The sequence below is a fragment of the Lucilia sericata genome, unplaced genomic scaffold (genome assembly GCF_015586225.1).
Source record: "Lucilia sericata isolate MDLA Ls3-8-SP2 unplaced genomic scaffold, ASM1558622v1 Contig000616F_arrow, whole genome shotgun sequence".
Taxonomy (NCBI): domain Eukaryota; kingdom Metazoa; phylum Arthropoda; class Insecta; order Diptera; family Calliphoridae; genus Lucilia; species Lucilia sericata.
In genome coordinates this window covers 252,227-267,930 of record NW_023994622.1, presented here as the reverse complement: position 1 = coordinate 267,930, position 15,704 = coordinate 252,227, and the positions used below count along the sequence as shown (strand labels likewise).

At 29.9% G+C, this 15,704-nt stretch overlaps 1 protein-coding gene across 1 annotated transcript in view; it reads left to right on the top strand.

Moving 5' to 3' along the window:
• The first annotated feature begins 9,687 nt into the window (after positions 1 to 9,687).
• Positions 9,688 to 15,704, top strand: part of LOC119606723 — a 67,073-nt gene continuing 61,056 nt past the window's right edge. The window contains exon 1 of the mRNA XM_037960289.1: positions 9,688 to 9,755. The gene's annotated coding sequence lies outside the window, so the exon portion shown is untranslated. The remainder of the gene's footprint in view (positions 9,756 to 15,704) is intronic.

Below are 15,704 nucleotides of genomic sequence, written 5' to 3'. Positions count from 1 at the left end.
GTCTAGTCTATAGTCTAGTCTATAGTCTAGTCTATAGTCTAGTCTATAGTCTAGTCTATAGTCTAGTCTATAGTCTAGTCTATAGTCTAGTCTATAGTCTAGTCTATAGTCTAGTCTATAGTCTAGTCTATAGTCTAGTCTATAGTCTAGTCTATAGTCTAGTCTATAGTCTAGTCTACAGTCTATAGTAGTTTATAGTCTTGTCCAGACTATATACCAGACATACAGGCTGTAGGAGAGTTTAAATTTTGTAGTCCGAACTTTTTAATGGTAGTGGTATTGAGTGAAAATTGTGTTAATCCAAATTTGTTAGTCGCCCAATCCAGTTTTGTTTAAACTTAGAAGAAAAAGTTTTTAAAATTCACTATGTATTTATAATCTTCAAATTTAGCTTTTAATATTATTAATATTTCAAAATTGCACTTAATATTTATCACACATTCCCCATAAATACCTTTTTTTAATAAAGCTACTCTAATACAATATTTTCAACTTTCATATTAATATTTGTCTACCGCTTTTACCTCACAACTTCAAATGCCCTTCCACGTAAACACTTAAAAAACTTTACCACAGCAAAACTTTTACGTAGTATAATTTTAGGGTTCCAATAAATTGTTCAAATTTTCTTCATCTTTATTATATTTTTCAGTTTTTTTTTCCAAGTGGTCATCGCCTTTTGAAATAAATACAAAATAAAACTAAAAATTGTTACCAAGTAAATATAAATAATAATAACAACAATAAGAACCACAAAACCCACTACAGAGTACTAGGCTGGCAAAGGTATATAGCAGTAGATGTAGAAAAGGTGATTGTGGGTGAACAACAATTTTACGAAACTTTAGTTTACTGACTTTTTTTCTTGTTTTCCTTTATTTGTGTTTTGTTCATTCTTTCTCATTGCACAAAAGTACCCAGTTGGAAAGAAAATATTTGTTGGAAATAAGTATATAACTATATAAACTACTTTTTTCTGTTCCAGTTTTATGACTGGAAATGTATTAAAGTATAAGAAAGTGTTGTGAAAGGATTAAATCGTTAAAAGAACTTTAATATTTTAGATAATTTCGAAAATCATTTTAAATTAAATTATTCTATTAGTCAACATTACTGTAAGTAAATATTACTCATAGTAAAATCATTTGGCAAATTTCCAAAACCATATTGAAGTATAAAAGGTGCTTATATTCTATTGATGTTCCATTAGTGTTAAATTGATATACAACTCACTTCATAGCTTTCAGTTTTAACCCTTATTACCAAACATAACACCTTGTCAATCAAAGTCTGTCATGTCAGATGAAAATTTTATTTCATAGGATCAATAAATCATTTAAAATTTAAAGTTTTTCTATACATATGATATTGTTAACGGCATAAATATAATTTATTATATTGAGATCAATACATATCAAAGTCTTTAACACTTTATTAGCACAGCAGCACAAAATATGATTGATTCTCGATTTCAAGAAGTGTGAATTCGCTTAGTAGGTATTGTATTTCCCATAGATACTTATGTACATTAGAGTGTCCCGAGGAACTGTCTTTTTAAGAATCTCATGTAGGAATACCTCTCAATCGATGCGTATTAATGTACTGACACGATAACCTCAAAATTATGGAATTTTTGAACCCCATTTTGGAAAGATTTCAGAGTTTTTTTAACATATTGTACTGAGATCAAAATTATTAGTATATTAATACGAATCATTTGATGGTCCACGAGAAACCCTAATCAATATATGAACTTGACTTAATCAACTCGAAATATTAGAATAGATTATAAGAAGGATTATAGTCCAAAGTTCAGAATATCAGTTTCCTTTAATTTAAGTCCCTCGGAACCGATATCTGCAATTACATTGCTCCCAAGTTATTTAGATCTCAGTGACAATGAATGTGTTCCAGCGTTTCACTGTACTCTCCACATGCTTAACATTCCTCTGTTCACTAAGATCACGTACCATCATAACCTCGTCCTGGAATTCTTTCATCCATATTTATAGTTCTTCACATGTCAGGTTAACTTCCTCAAGCTCTCTTCTCTTTTTATCGTACAATCGCTCAAGTTAACTTCCTCAAGATCTCTTCTCTTTTTATCGTACATTCGCTCTTTCTTTACCTATTATCCCTGATTGGCCCAATAGCATTGGGACACACTTTAGTATTGGGTCTGTTGCAGTCTAATACGTTCTTATATCAGCTGATATCGCCCTAATTGCTATATGGCTGTATGTCATCTGAAAGCTAGTGTTGTAGTTAGGCAGACCATTGTATATCACAGATCTTTAAAACCGTTTAGTGCTATCCTTTTAACAAAAGATCAGCATATTCAGCTTGACCAAGATCGGAGTTCAATATCACACAATTTCTATTTCCGGTATGAGGATCACTCACGTCTGGTGTATGTGTAGAACCTTCTTATATATATCCATTATACAATGATCGATCTTATAGTGGTGAAATTTTTAAAAACAGCTCGTCTGGCAATAATTTAAAATGATTCTTCTTTCTTGAATGTGCAACAGATTCCCATCTGGCATTGTTTTGCGGCCAAATTTGATAATAAGGTGTTCAATACATCAGATATAGAACGCTGACAACAGATTGTTGAGCTTCAAATCTTACCCCTCCGATTAACACAATCTCCCTCTATATTGATGGTTTAAAATGGAAATCGAATTCAGTTTCCGAAAATAAGCACTAACTCGAAGCTCTAACTCATAAGCTTAATCTCGATTAAGCTTATTTTTAATTTTAAATGATTATTCTTTTCAGAACCTGCAGCAGATTTCCATCTGGCATTCTTTGGAACATATATTCGATAATATTATATGCAATCAGGATTAGAACACCGACAACAGATTGTTGAGCTTCAAACTTTATTCTTCCGACTGACATAATTTGTACTATATATATCTATACTTAAGGTTCAAGAACTGAAATAATGGGAGAAACTAGTGATTTAGTTCTTTGATTAGATCGGTGTTGACTAGGAAACTGTACATGCATTAAGAAATCTAATGAAGATTAAGTTAATGAGATAATATTTCCGAGTTATTAACCGTTTTCTTTTTGTTCTAATCAGAGAAACTAAACTCTCTGGTATCACGGGAACCGGTGGCTGACAAGACATTGTACATTGTGGCAATTATTGAACAGATCCCTTCGTAGTTCAGGTTGTGGTTGAAGACAATGTTGGTGTAAATATTGATACACGGTGAAGTTAATAATTAGCGATAAGTTCGGTACTGTTTCCAAGGAGTGACGAGGGCCTAAATATTGTGAATCGAATGAAGAATGAGCGACTACTGCCCACACATTTAAGTGAATGTATTGGATGCTTTTCTCTTAGAATGCATCGGATAAAAAAGTTGTGTTGGATATTTTGATATTCCCTTTATTATCAGGGTCTGTTTGAGAGTTTCAGATTTGTTCATACTATATAGAGGAAACAATGTATGTCTTTTATTAGAACTACCCAAAACGTCCACAGATGCTGTGACCACCAGTGTGGTTCAGATTGTTGTCGGAGAAAGCTTTAGATATTAGAGATAGATATCAGATATTAGATAACTCGAGTACCTAAACAAAGTGCTTGAACATGGACCGGCGTCAGTCATTTTAAAAAACTATCAATTACAATAGGAAGTTGTAGAGTCGTCTCTAGCTTACTCTGTGTTTGAAAAAGACAACCGTGAGCTAAGGCCTATAATCTTAACTCTGTCTGAGATGCTTCTGTTAATGCATTCCTTAGAACGGATGTCATTAAATGTCAGATGCAAAAGTTTTCAGCATCAATATCTCGATCTTCATTAAGTGACATTAAAAATTGTCAAATTAGGGTAAAGTTTTTTTAAATTCATGCTTCATATTTCTTCAGTAATTGATGCTCCTAGTATCTTTAATAACTTTTATCAAACATGCATTTCCCATTACAAAACAAAGTGGACATTTTTTAAAAAGAAATGGACAAAAAAAATCTTTAACATTTTCTCTACCAAAACATATAAATATAAATGTTTGTAAAAAAAAAAGTTAATTCTTTTAAAAACAAGCAACCGATGTGATGATGTTCCTCTTTCTTGCCAGGCTGGTGTGCAAATTACAAAAGTTAATGCCAGTAGTAGTGTTGGACAGAGTAACAAGAAAATGGGGAAAAAACTAAAAAAAAAAAGTTTTGTAACTTAAACTTTTCATAATGCTGAATATAGCAAAAATATTAATGTTAACTTTAAGTCTGTGAGCTGCTGCTGCTTCGATAGATATGAGCTGAAAAATATATGAAAATATAAAAATTTGTGTTACAAAAACAGCTCAAATTCATTCATTCATTTGTTCATTTATTCACACATTTTCAACTTTAAATACATATTTTCTTTGCTACTGCTGCTGCTACAGCTATTAGCTACTTGCTGTTGGTTTTGTGCTATTTTTTTTTTTTTTTTTCCTTTAAATTGGTAATTAAAACATGTGTAATTAATGAGCACTTTTTCCAAAGTCATAATTTAAATTACGAAACTTTTCTCGCTTTATTTTCATTTTATTTTTCACATTGTTCAACATTAATTTATAAATTTGTTATAAAGTAAATCTGTTATTTAAGCAGTGTTCAGAAGGGGGGGGGGGGTGGGGTACTGTTTTCCCTTTTTTGCCACTAAATGGCGCATAAAAAAAGTGCAACAAACTTCAGTGTCTCTCTCTCTCTCTTTCTGTAGTTGTTGATTAATCATTTTATGTGAAAATGGTACTAGATAAATTATGATAATGCTGAAGAAGAAGAAGAGCAAAAAAAGTTGGTCAACTAAAATAAAAATGAAGTAGAAATTTGTAAATCAATGCGATTTTTTGCCATCATTTAGTTAGGACAACAAAAGGCAGCAACAAGTTGAGCAATGATGTTAGCTGCAACAATTCAGTTCGGAAAGAAGGATGGATGGCTTTGGATTATACTGAAGTGTGAGATGAAGTTGAAATTTTATTTGCCTCTTTTTGTTTTTGTCTGGTATAAAGCAATATTTGCATAGAATAAATAGTAATAATGTGATAAAATGAAATATTAATAAAGTGAGCTGAAGCGGTATTTATGTAAAGTAGTATTTACATAGTGTGAAAAGTAGTAATACATTAAATTTAACGGTCTGATGTAGAGTAAAAATGACATAAAAATTGTATAATAAAGTAATTAATAAAATGTGCAAGTAATTATTAGTTTTAACAATGATAATGAAGTTTTAAAAATTTTATAAACGGAGGGGTATATGGACCAATAGTATATCAATATATCTATATCAGTATATCTATCACGCACTCACTCACTCACAAGGGACTGAATGTTGATCCTATTGAGATTTTACTCTTCAGCTGAATTGATCTCCTCTGGAAGATCTAAACCATAAATGGTCTTCTTTTTAAATTGAACTCTCTTTAAAACTGTTTGCTATGCTGACGATATTGTAGAAGCGTTAACTTCTATCCAGCTTGAAGCTTTATCTCAAAAACTAAAAGTGACACTAAAGATCAGTAGCTCATGGATCGTAAATTGTGATCTTAGTGTTAAAACGTAGCTTGTACTTTTCTACGGAAAGCAGAAGATTTCTCAATTTCCTCCTTTTCATCTAAATAGCAAGCGCAACATATTTGAATATTGTTATGGATAAGAAGTTATCAGGAGTTTGAACATAATCTCAAGATCTTCATAAACATAACATAACATAATGAGGCCTAAATCCATGTATTGGTAGTACGCAGTATACAGGGACTCCAACATATTACTTCTTAAAAAGGTTATGTGATCTTCCATTACTTCTTCTTATTACTTAAACTTTAAAAACAAATTCTACTAAGGAGCTGTTTACAACAAACATCGAACGTGACCGATCACATACCGGACACAGAATATGTCGGAAATTTTGAAACACTGATTCAAGCGGAATAGTAGAGTAAATACCGGCTCTCAATTGAGCTACAAAAGGGTTCTATATATCTAATTACAACACTAGCTTCCAGGCAGAAGTTCGAGCAATAACGGAATTCATAAATTGGATTGGATTGGATAAATATGGCACCCATAAGGTTTAACATGCATATTTACCGACAGCCTACCGCGTTCAAAGCTCTCTTCGAATACTCTCCCAGAGGGTTATATCATATGGATACTAGGCCACTCGGGAGTAGTCGGTAACGAAAGAGCTATATGTAGTTAACCTGAATTAAGAAAAGTGGTCCTGTAAAGAGGAAAGTGAAACTCAGGAGCACTTTCTTTGTCGTTGTCAGACTTTTGCATAAATTAGAACCAGTTGTCCTCTTAGTCAAGAAACTGACAATGTGTACTACTGTCAGATTAAGTACTATTGGTAAATGGAACTACTGCTAGGATTGTTGAAATTCTTCCTAATATGCGTTTTCTAAATCTCTGTGAATGGGAATTAATGGACCTAAATTGAACTGGGAAATACTCATGCCAGTGAAACAACCCTAACGGCTGATTTACTAAAAGCCAATCTAAAAAAGACAGGTGATTTGTAATGACTCCATCAGAGCACTCATCAGGCAGAGTTGCCTTAATGGCAGCTGTTCGGTCTGAATTTCGAAAGAGAGATATTATCCAAACCAGGAGATTTATTCGGTTAAAGAGATCGCTAATCTATTTTTCCCTATCAATAGTCTTAAACTCAAAGTGTACGCTGTCTTAGTGAAAATTTCCCAGACATGCGGCTAAGTTTGGGTTCCCTGTTACCTGAGACATAACATGATAATTCGTTAGTGAACAGGTCTGGTTTCCAATTTTCCCATTGGATCTGCGATATATTATATCGTTCGTCGACTAGTAAGTGATCGTTAGCAATATCGCCAACTCGTTTGTTGTGCACATCCAATCAGGAACGACTGTTTGTAGGCGGTAAATTCCTTGCATAATTGAGGTTTCCAAAACAGCACATATTCTTGTCCTAGTTTTCATGTCAAATAGGCCCCAACTCCAAGATCAGACGCTATGATCTTGGAGTTGGGGCTGCAAACATCGCCACCAGGCATCCATATAGAGAATGTAGGTATTTAATACAAAATTTTGGGGTTATATTACCCAAACTCACTCTTTTTGACAGTGGATGAGGTTGTGTGGAGAGGAGACTCTGTGTGGACAAATTTAAAAATTGTGCTTTCTTTCCCATTAGAAGAAAGATATCAACTTACTTTAATATCAAATTTAATAAAATAATACTTTTATTAAAAGCAACATATTCATTGCTAAAACTTTAAAACTGTAAAGAGTCTTAAACAATATTTTTGCATTAAATTGACACCAAAAGTATTACCCCCTTTGGCAAAAATCTATTATATTATATAGTATATTGCCCTTTAAGCAAAAATTCTTATAAACTTTTGCCAATTAAATTTGTTCGAAAAATCTTTGTTAGTAGCATTCCTAGGATCAATCAATTTCATGTCCAATCTACTACAAATAACCAAATTATTTTGCAGAATTTTATACACTTCCCTAAGTACTTACAAATATACTTTTACTAGAAAGAACAGTATGTTTTCTTCTTCTAAAACATGAAATAAATAAAAAATATAAAAACAAAAAAAGAACTTTTTAATAATTTCTATGTGACAAAGTTGAAATGTTTGGGAGCGTGCGTCTGTCAGTATTCGGGGTGTTTAAAACACATGCCCTCCCAATAAACATTGACTGTAGAGTTGGATGATTGCACAACACAGGCAAGGAAATTTGAAAGTTTGAAATAGTATTACCCTATAATGAAACTAGTACTCTTTAGGTTTTATAATACTAAATTAATATTCCTCTAGACTATAGACTAGACTAGACTATAGACTAGACTATAGACTAGACTATAGACTAGACTATAGACTAGACTAGACTAGACTAGACTAGACTATAGACTAGACTATAGACTAGACTATAGACTAGACTATAGACTAGACTATAGACTAGACTATAGACTAGACTATAGACTAGACTATAGACTAGACTATAGACTAGACTATAGACTAGACTATAGACTAGACTATAGGCTAGACTATAGACTAGACTATAGACTAGACTATAGACTAGACTATAGACTAGACTATAGACTAGACTATAGATTAGACTATAGACTAGACTATAGACCTAGACTATAGACTAGACTATAGACTAGACTATAGACTAGACTATAGACTAGACTATAGACTAGACTATAGACTAGACTATAGACTAGACTATACACTAGACTATAGACTAGACTATAGACCTAGACTATAGACTAGACTATAGACTAGACTATAGACTAGACTATAGACTAGACTATAGACTAGACTATAGACTAGACTATAGACTAGACTATAGACTAGACTATAGACTAGACTATAGACTAGACTATAGACTAGACTAGACTAGACTATAGACTAGACTATAGACTAGACTATAGACTAGACTATAGACTAGACTATAGACTAGACTATAGACTAGACTATAGACTAGACTAGACTATATAGACTAGACTATAGACTAGACTATAGACTAGACTATGACTAGACTATATACTAGACTATAGACTATACTAGATACTAGACTATAGACTAGACTATAGACTAGACTATAGACTAGACTATAGACTAGACTATAGACTAGACTATAGACTAGACTATAGACTAGACTATAGACTAGACTATAGACTAGACTTAGACTAGACTATAGACTAGACTATAGACTAGACTATAGACTAGACTATAGACTAGACTATAGACTAGACTATAGACTAGACTATAGACTAGACTATAGATAGACTATAGACTAGACTAGAGACTAGACTATAGACTAGACTATAGACTAGACTATAGACTAGACTATAGACTAGACTATAGAATAGACTATAGACAGACTATAGACTATAGACTAGATAGACTATCGACTAGACTAGACTAGACTATAGACTAGACTATAGACTAGACTATAGACTAGACTATAGACTAGACTATAGACTAGACTATAGACTACTACTAGACTATAGACTAGACTTAGACTAGACTATAGACTAGACTATAGACTAGACTATAGACTAGACTAGACTAGACTATAGACTAGACTATAGACTAGACTATAGACTAGACTAATAGACTAGACTATAACTAGACTATATAAGACTATATACTAGACTGTAGACTATATAGTCTAGTCTATAGTCTAAAGTGGTCATTTTAAAAAAGAGAAGAAACTGACAGTGATTTTACTCTAGGCAAGACTTGTTATTTCTATCAGTCGAAAGTTGTAAGAAACAGTGTGTGGAGTGTTAAGGATATTTATTAAAGTTAAATAAACTTTATTTTATTCTTATAAGAGAGATTTCAAAGTGATGTTTTCTTTTATTTTGTCCAATAAAAATAAAATGTTGCAATTCATTGTTTCAACTAAATTGTATACTAATGATATGGTTAGACATTAAAGTGCAATAAGCTGAAATGGGGTTTTGTGTAATTCTAAGCAATTTCTCTAATGAAGCTTTTTTTCCAATTCCAGAGGGTTTAAATAACAGGAATAACATTAGTCTCAAGATATTTGAATCTGATGTCGGATTATAATAGCAAATTATTTACTAAATATTCAAGTTTAATCTATTTGCTTCACTTTATTTTTGAATTAAACATTTTTCTAACATAAATAATTTTTTAATTTCTTTGCAGAATTTCAATATTAATGGTGAAGAACTGATGAAATAATAAAATTTTTATTTGGCATTAAGGAAAAGGTAAGTTTTGTTTTTATATTTATCACACATATAGTCATAAAGAAATGAAAAGCTTCAGAAATTATTTAGAATATATACAGGGTTTATTTATAAAAATAAAGGATTATTCAATCTGTAGTGTCTTTCCTCAGATTTTATATCAAAAACTAAAGAAATTTTTCTTTTTATAGAAAATTCTCTTTTCGAGAAAATTCTCTTTTTTATAGAAAATTTTCGAGAAAATTCTCTTTAAGAAATTTCGAGAAAATTCTCTTTTTTATAGAAAATTTTCGAGAAAATTCTCTTTTTTATAGAAAATTTTCGAGAAAATTCTCTTTTTTATAGAAAATTTTCGAGAAAATTCTACTTTTTTATAGAAAATTTTCGAGAAAATTCACTTTTTTATAGAAAATTTTCGATAAAATTCACTTTTATATAGAAAATTTTCGAGAAAATTTCTCTTTATATAGAAAATTTTCGAGAAAATTCTCTTTTTTATAGAAAATTTTCGAGAAAATTCTTTTTTTATAGAAAATTTTCGAGAAAATTCTCTTTTTTATAGAAAATTTTCGAGAAAATTCTCTTTTTTATAGAAAATTTTCGAGAAAATTCTCTTTTTTATAGAAAATTTTCGAGAAAATTCTCTTTTTTATAGAAAATTTTCGAGAAAATTCTCTTTTTTATAGAAAATTTTCGAGAAAATTCTCTTTTTTATAGAAAATTTTCGAGAAAATTCTCTTTTTTATAGAAAATTTTCGAGAAAATTCTCTTTTTATAGAAAATTTTCGAGAAAATTCTCTTTTTTATAGAAAATTTTCGAGACAATTCTCTTTTTTATAGAAAATTTTCGAGACAATTCTCTTTTTTATAGAAAATTTTCGAGAAAATTCTCTTTTTATAGAAAATTTTCGAGAAAATTCTCTTTTTTATAGAAAATTTTCGAGAAAATTCTCTTTTTATAGACAATTTTCGAGAAAATTCTCTTTTTTATAGACAATTTTCGAGAAAATTCTCTTTTTATAGACAATTTTCGAGAAAATTCTCTTTTTATAGACAATTTTCGAGAAAATTCTCTTTTTATAGACAATTTTCGAGAAAATTCTCTTTTTATAGACAATTTCGAGAAAATTCTCTTTTTTAGAAAATTTTCGAGAAAATTCTTTTTTTTTAGAAAATTTTCGAGAAAATTCTTTTTTTTTTAGAAAATTTTCGAGAAAATTCTTTTTTTTTTAGAAAATTTTCGAGAAAATTGTATCTTTTATAAAAATTTTTTTAGAAAATTCTGTCTTTCATAGAAAATTTGCGAGAAAATTCTCTCTTTCATAGAAAATTTGTGAGAAAATTCTCTTTTTCATAGAAAATTTAAAAAAAAAATATTTTTATTTTATTTTTATAGAAAACTTTTCGAGAAGATTCTCTTTTTTTTATAAAATTTAAGAGAAAATTATCTTTTTATAGAAAATTTTCGAGAAAATTTTCATTCTAAAGAAAAGTTTCAAAAAATGTTCATTCTAGAGAAAATTCTCTTTTTATAGAAAATTCTCTTTCTATAGAAAATTTTTGAGAAAATTCTCTTTCTATAGCAAATTTTCGACAAAATTCTCATTTTATTGAAAATTTTCGAGAAAATTCTCTCTTTCATAGAAAATTTTCGAGAAAATTCTCATTTTATTGAAAATTTTCGAGAGAATTCTCATTTTATTGAAATTTCCGAGAAAATTCTCTCTTTTATAGAAAATTTCCGAGAAAATTCTCTCTTTCATAGAAAATTTTCGAGAAAATTCTGTCTTTCATAGAAAATTTGCGAGAAAATTCTCTCTTTCATAGAAAATTTGGGAGAAAATTCTCTCTTTTATAGAAAATTTTCGAGAAAATTCTCTTTTTTTATAGAACATTTTTGAGAAAATTCTCTTTCTATAGCAAATTTTCGACAAAATTCTCATTTTATTGAAAATTTTCGAGAAAATTCTCATTTTATTGAAAACTTTCGAAAATATCCTTTTTCATAGAAAATTTTTTCTTTAAATTTCTTTTTTTATTTTTGTTATCCAGTGTAATTATAATAACTTTATCTGTTGAATTAATACATATCTGTATGTACGTATGCGTAATACAAACAAAAGCAATTAAGTTAATCTCAGTATAAAAATTAGCACTTTTACATTGATTTAATAAATAATTAAAATTGTAAAAAATCATGTAGTGACAATTCTGGCAAGCAAGTTCAAAAAATACCCTATAACCATATCAGATTTAAATAAGCTTTTTGTAAATTATTATATAGAAATGTTAATAAAATTATCATTTAAGAAGAATTATAACCAGTTATGCTTGAAACCTATAAATAAGTAATTCTCAGAAATAATACTTTTGGTACAATTCAAAATTAAATTAATTAAAATTTTTATAATCCACGAAATGAATAAAATTTCAAAAAATACTTTTAATTTTTCACTTAAATTATTTATTTAAATAACAAAATTTATTATGACATGATAACATGATAAATAAACATACACTGATGAAGTATAACTTTAAAAACAATAACAATTACAACAAGTCAGTTTTAACAAAAGCAAAAATATTGTTACATTTCATTCATTTTATGTTTCATTTATTTATTCATAGTCAACAAATAAACTCTAATTAATATTTAATTAAAATTCAAAATAAATACAATTACAATGAGTACACAAACATACCTACACACACACGAACATAATCAGACATATGCAGACAATTGCACATTTAGATGCATAAATGTAATTGTAAATAGAAGTGCATTTAAATACCCTGCAGTTTAGAGTGGCTTCCCTTTATTGAACTCACTAGTTATACAGAATAAAAAAAGAAGTATTTCTATCATCAATTACTTATAAGCTCTAAAAACACAATTGAATCTTTCAAAATATTTTGAATAATTCAGAGACATTTAAAATAACTACTTATTAAAAGAAAAATATGGACTCCTTTTAGAATTATTGGGAACTTTAATTGTATTTAAATAGAAGTTGTGTTGATATATCAAGATAAATAAACAAGTGCAGTGTACATGTAATAGAATGTATAAAATATTAGTTAGTATGTTTATTAACTCAATCAACTAATTCATAAATGAATTTGAATGTATGTTTGTAAACTTACAACAACATCAAACAACAAAATGATAAAAACAAGTTCAAGATAACTGCAATTTTTTATACAAAATAGATTTGAACAAAATATTAATAAATTTAGCTAGAAATCTAAATATACGAAAACCTAGTAGATTAAGACCACAATTCGGACTAATGTATGTATATACTATAGATAAAACTATATTTCAGACTATTGTCCAGGCTATAGGCCAGATTATGAACAAGACATTACTCCAGACTAATATATTTAAGACTATACTAATGACTATTGTCCAGACTAGACTATAGACTAGACTAGAGACTAGACTATAGACTAGACTATAGACTAGATAGCTAGACTATAGACTAGACTATAGACTAGACTATAGACTAGACTATAGACTAGACTATAGACTAGACTATAGACTAGACTATAGACTAGACTATAGACTAGACTATAGACTAGACTATAGACTAGACTATAGACTAGACTATAGACTAGACTATAGACTAGACTATAGACTAGACTATAGACTAGACTATAGACTAGACTATAGACTAGACTATAGACTAGACTATAGACTAGACTATAGACTAGACTATAGACTAGACTATAGACTAGACTATAGACTAGACTAAGACTAGACTATAGACTAGACTATAGACTAGACTATAGACTAGACTATAGACTAGACTATAGACTAGACTATAGACTAGACTATAGACTAGACTATAGACTAGACTATAGACTAGACTATAGACTAGACTATAGACTAGACTATAGACTAGACTATAGACTAGACTATAGACTAGACTATAGACTAGACTATAGACTAGACTATAGACTAGACTATAGACTAGACTATAGACTAGACTATAGACTAGACTATAGACTAGACTATAGACTAGACTATAGACTAGACTATAGACTAGACTATAGACTAGACTATAGACTAGACTATAGACTAGACTATAGACTAGACTATAGACTAGACTATAGACTAGACTATAGACTAGACTATAGACTAGACTATAGACTAGACTATAGACTAGACTATAGACTAGACTATAGACTAGACTATAGACTAGACTATAGACTAGACTATAGACTAGACTATAGACTAGACTATAGACTAGACTATAACTAGACTATAGACTAGACTATAGACTAGACTATAGACTAGACTATAGACTAGACTATAGACTAGACTATAGACTAGACTATAGACTAGACTATAGACTAGACTATAGACTAGACTATAGACTAGACTATAGACTAGACTATAGACTAGACTATAGACTAGACTATAGACTAGACTATAGACTAGACTATAGACTAGAGACTATAGACTAGACTATAGACTAGACTATAGACTAGACTATAGACTAGACTATAGACTAGACTATAGACTAGACTATAGACTAGACTATAGACTAGACTATAGACTAGACTATAGACTAGACTATACTATAGACTAGACTAGACTATAGACTAGACTATAGACTAGACTAGACTATAGACTAGACTATAGACTACTAGACTATAGACTAGACTAGACTAGACTATAGACTAGACTAGACTAGACTAGACTAGACTAGACTAGACTAGACTAGACTAGACTAGACTAGACTAGACTAGACTAGACTAGACTAGACTAGACTAGACTAGACTAGACTAGACTAGACTAGACTAGACTAGACTAGACTAGACTAGACTAGACTAGACTAGACTAGACTAGACTAGACTAGACTAGACTAGACTAGACTAGACTAGACTAGACTAGACTAGACTAGACTAGACTAGACTAGACTAGACTAGACTAGACTAGACTAGACTAGACTAGACTAGACTAGACTAGACTAGACTAGACTAGACTAGACTAGACTATAGACTAGACTAGACTAGACTATAGACTAGACTATAGACTAGACTAGACTATAGACTAGACTATAGACTAGACTATAGACTAGACTAGACTATAGACTAGACTATAGACTAGACTATAGACTAGACTATAGACTAGACTATAGACTAGACTATAGACTAGACTATAGACTAGACTATAGACTAGACTATAGACTAGACTATAGACTAGACTATAGACTAGACTATAGACTAGACTATAGACTAGACTATAGACTAGACTATAGACTAGACTATAGACTAGACTATAGACTAGACTATAGACTAGACTATAGACTAGACTATAGACTAGACTATAGACTAGACTATAGACTAGACTATAGACTAGACTATAGACTAGACTATAGACTAGACTATAGACTAGACTATAGACTAGACTATAGACTAGACTATAGACTAGACTATAGACTAGACTATAGACTAGACTATAGACTAGACTATAGACTAGACTATAGACTAGACTATAGACTAGACTATAGACTAGACTAGACTAGACTATAGACTAGACTATAGACTAGACTATAGACTAGACTATAGACTAGACTATAGACTAGACTAGATAGTGTCCACAAACCAAATTATGCACCCCGTGTGGTATGAGTAATATATTTCTCATTACATTTTCCTAACAATCCCATTTGTTTATAAAGCTTTTTTCCATTCAATGAATTTCTTGCAGAAATCTAATTTTGTCAAAAAAATATTATATAAATTTAGTTATTTGGTTTTAACTATTTTAAAATATGTAAATGCTGTCACTCTTCTTTATAAGCTTAATTTAGTTATTTTTAATATTTGAGTGATGTGGTATTTGTTTGTATGTGTGTTTTTACATAATTTTTTGTTGATTGTATGGCTGTTTGTTTGTTTGATTCTTTGTTACACACATATAAATAAACAAGGATTTAATACAAAGAAGAAAAATACATA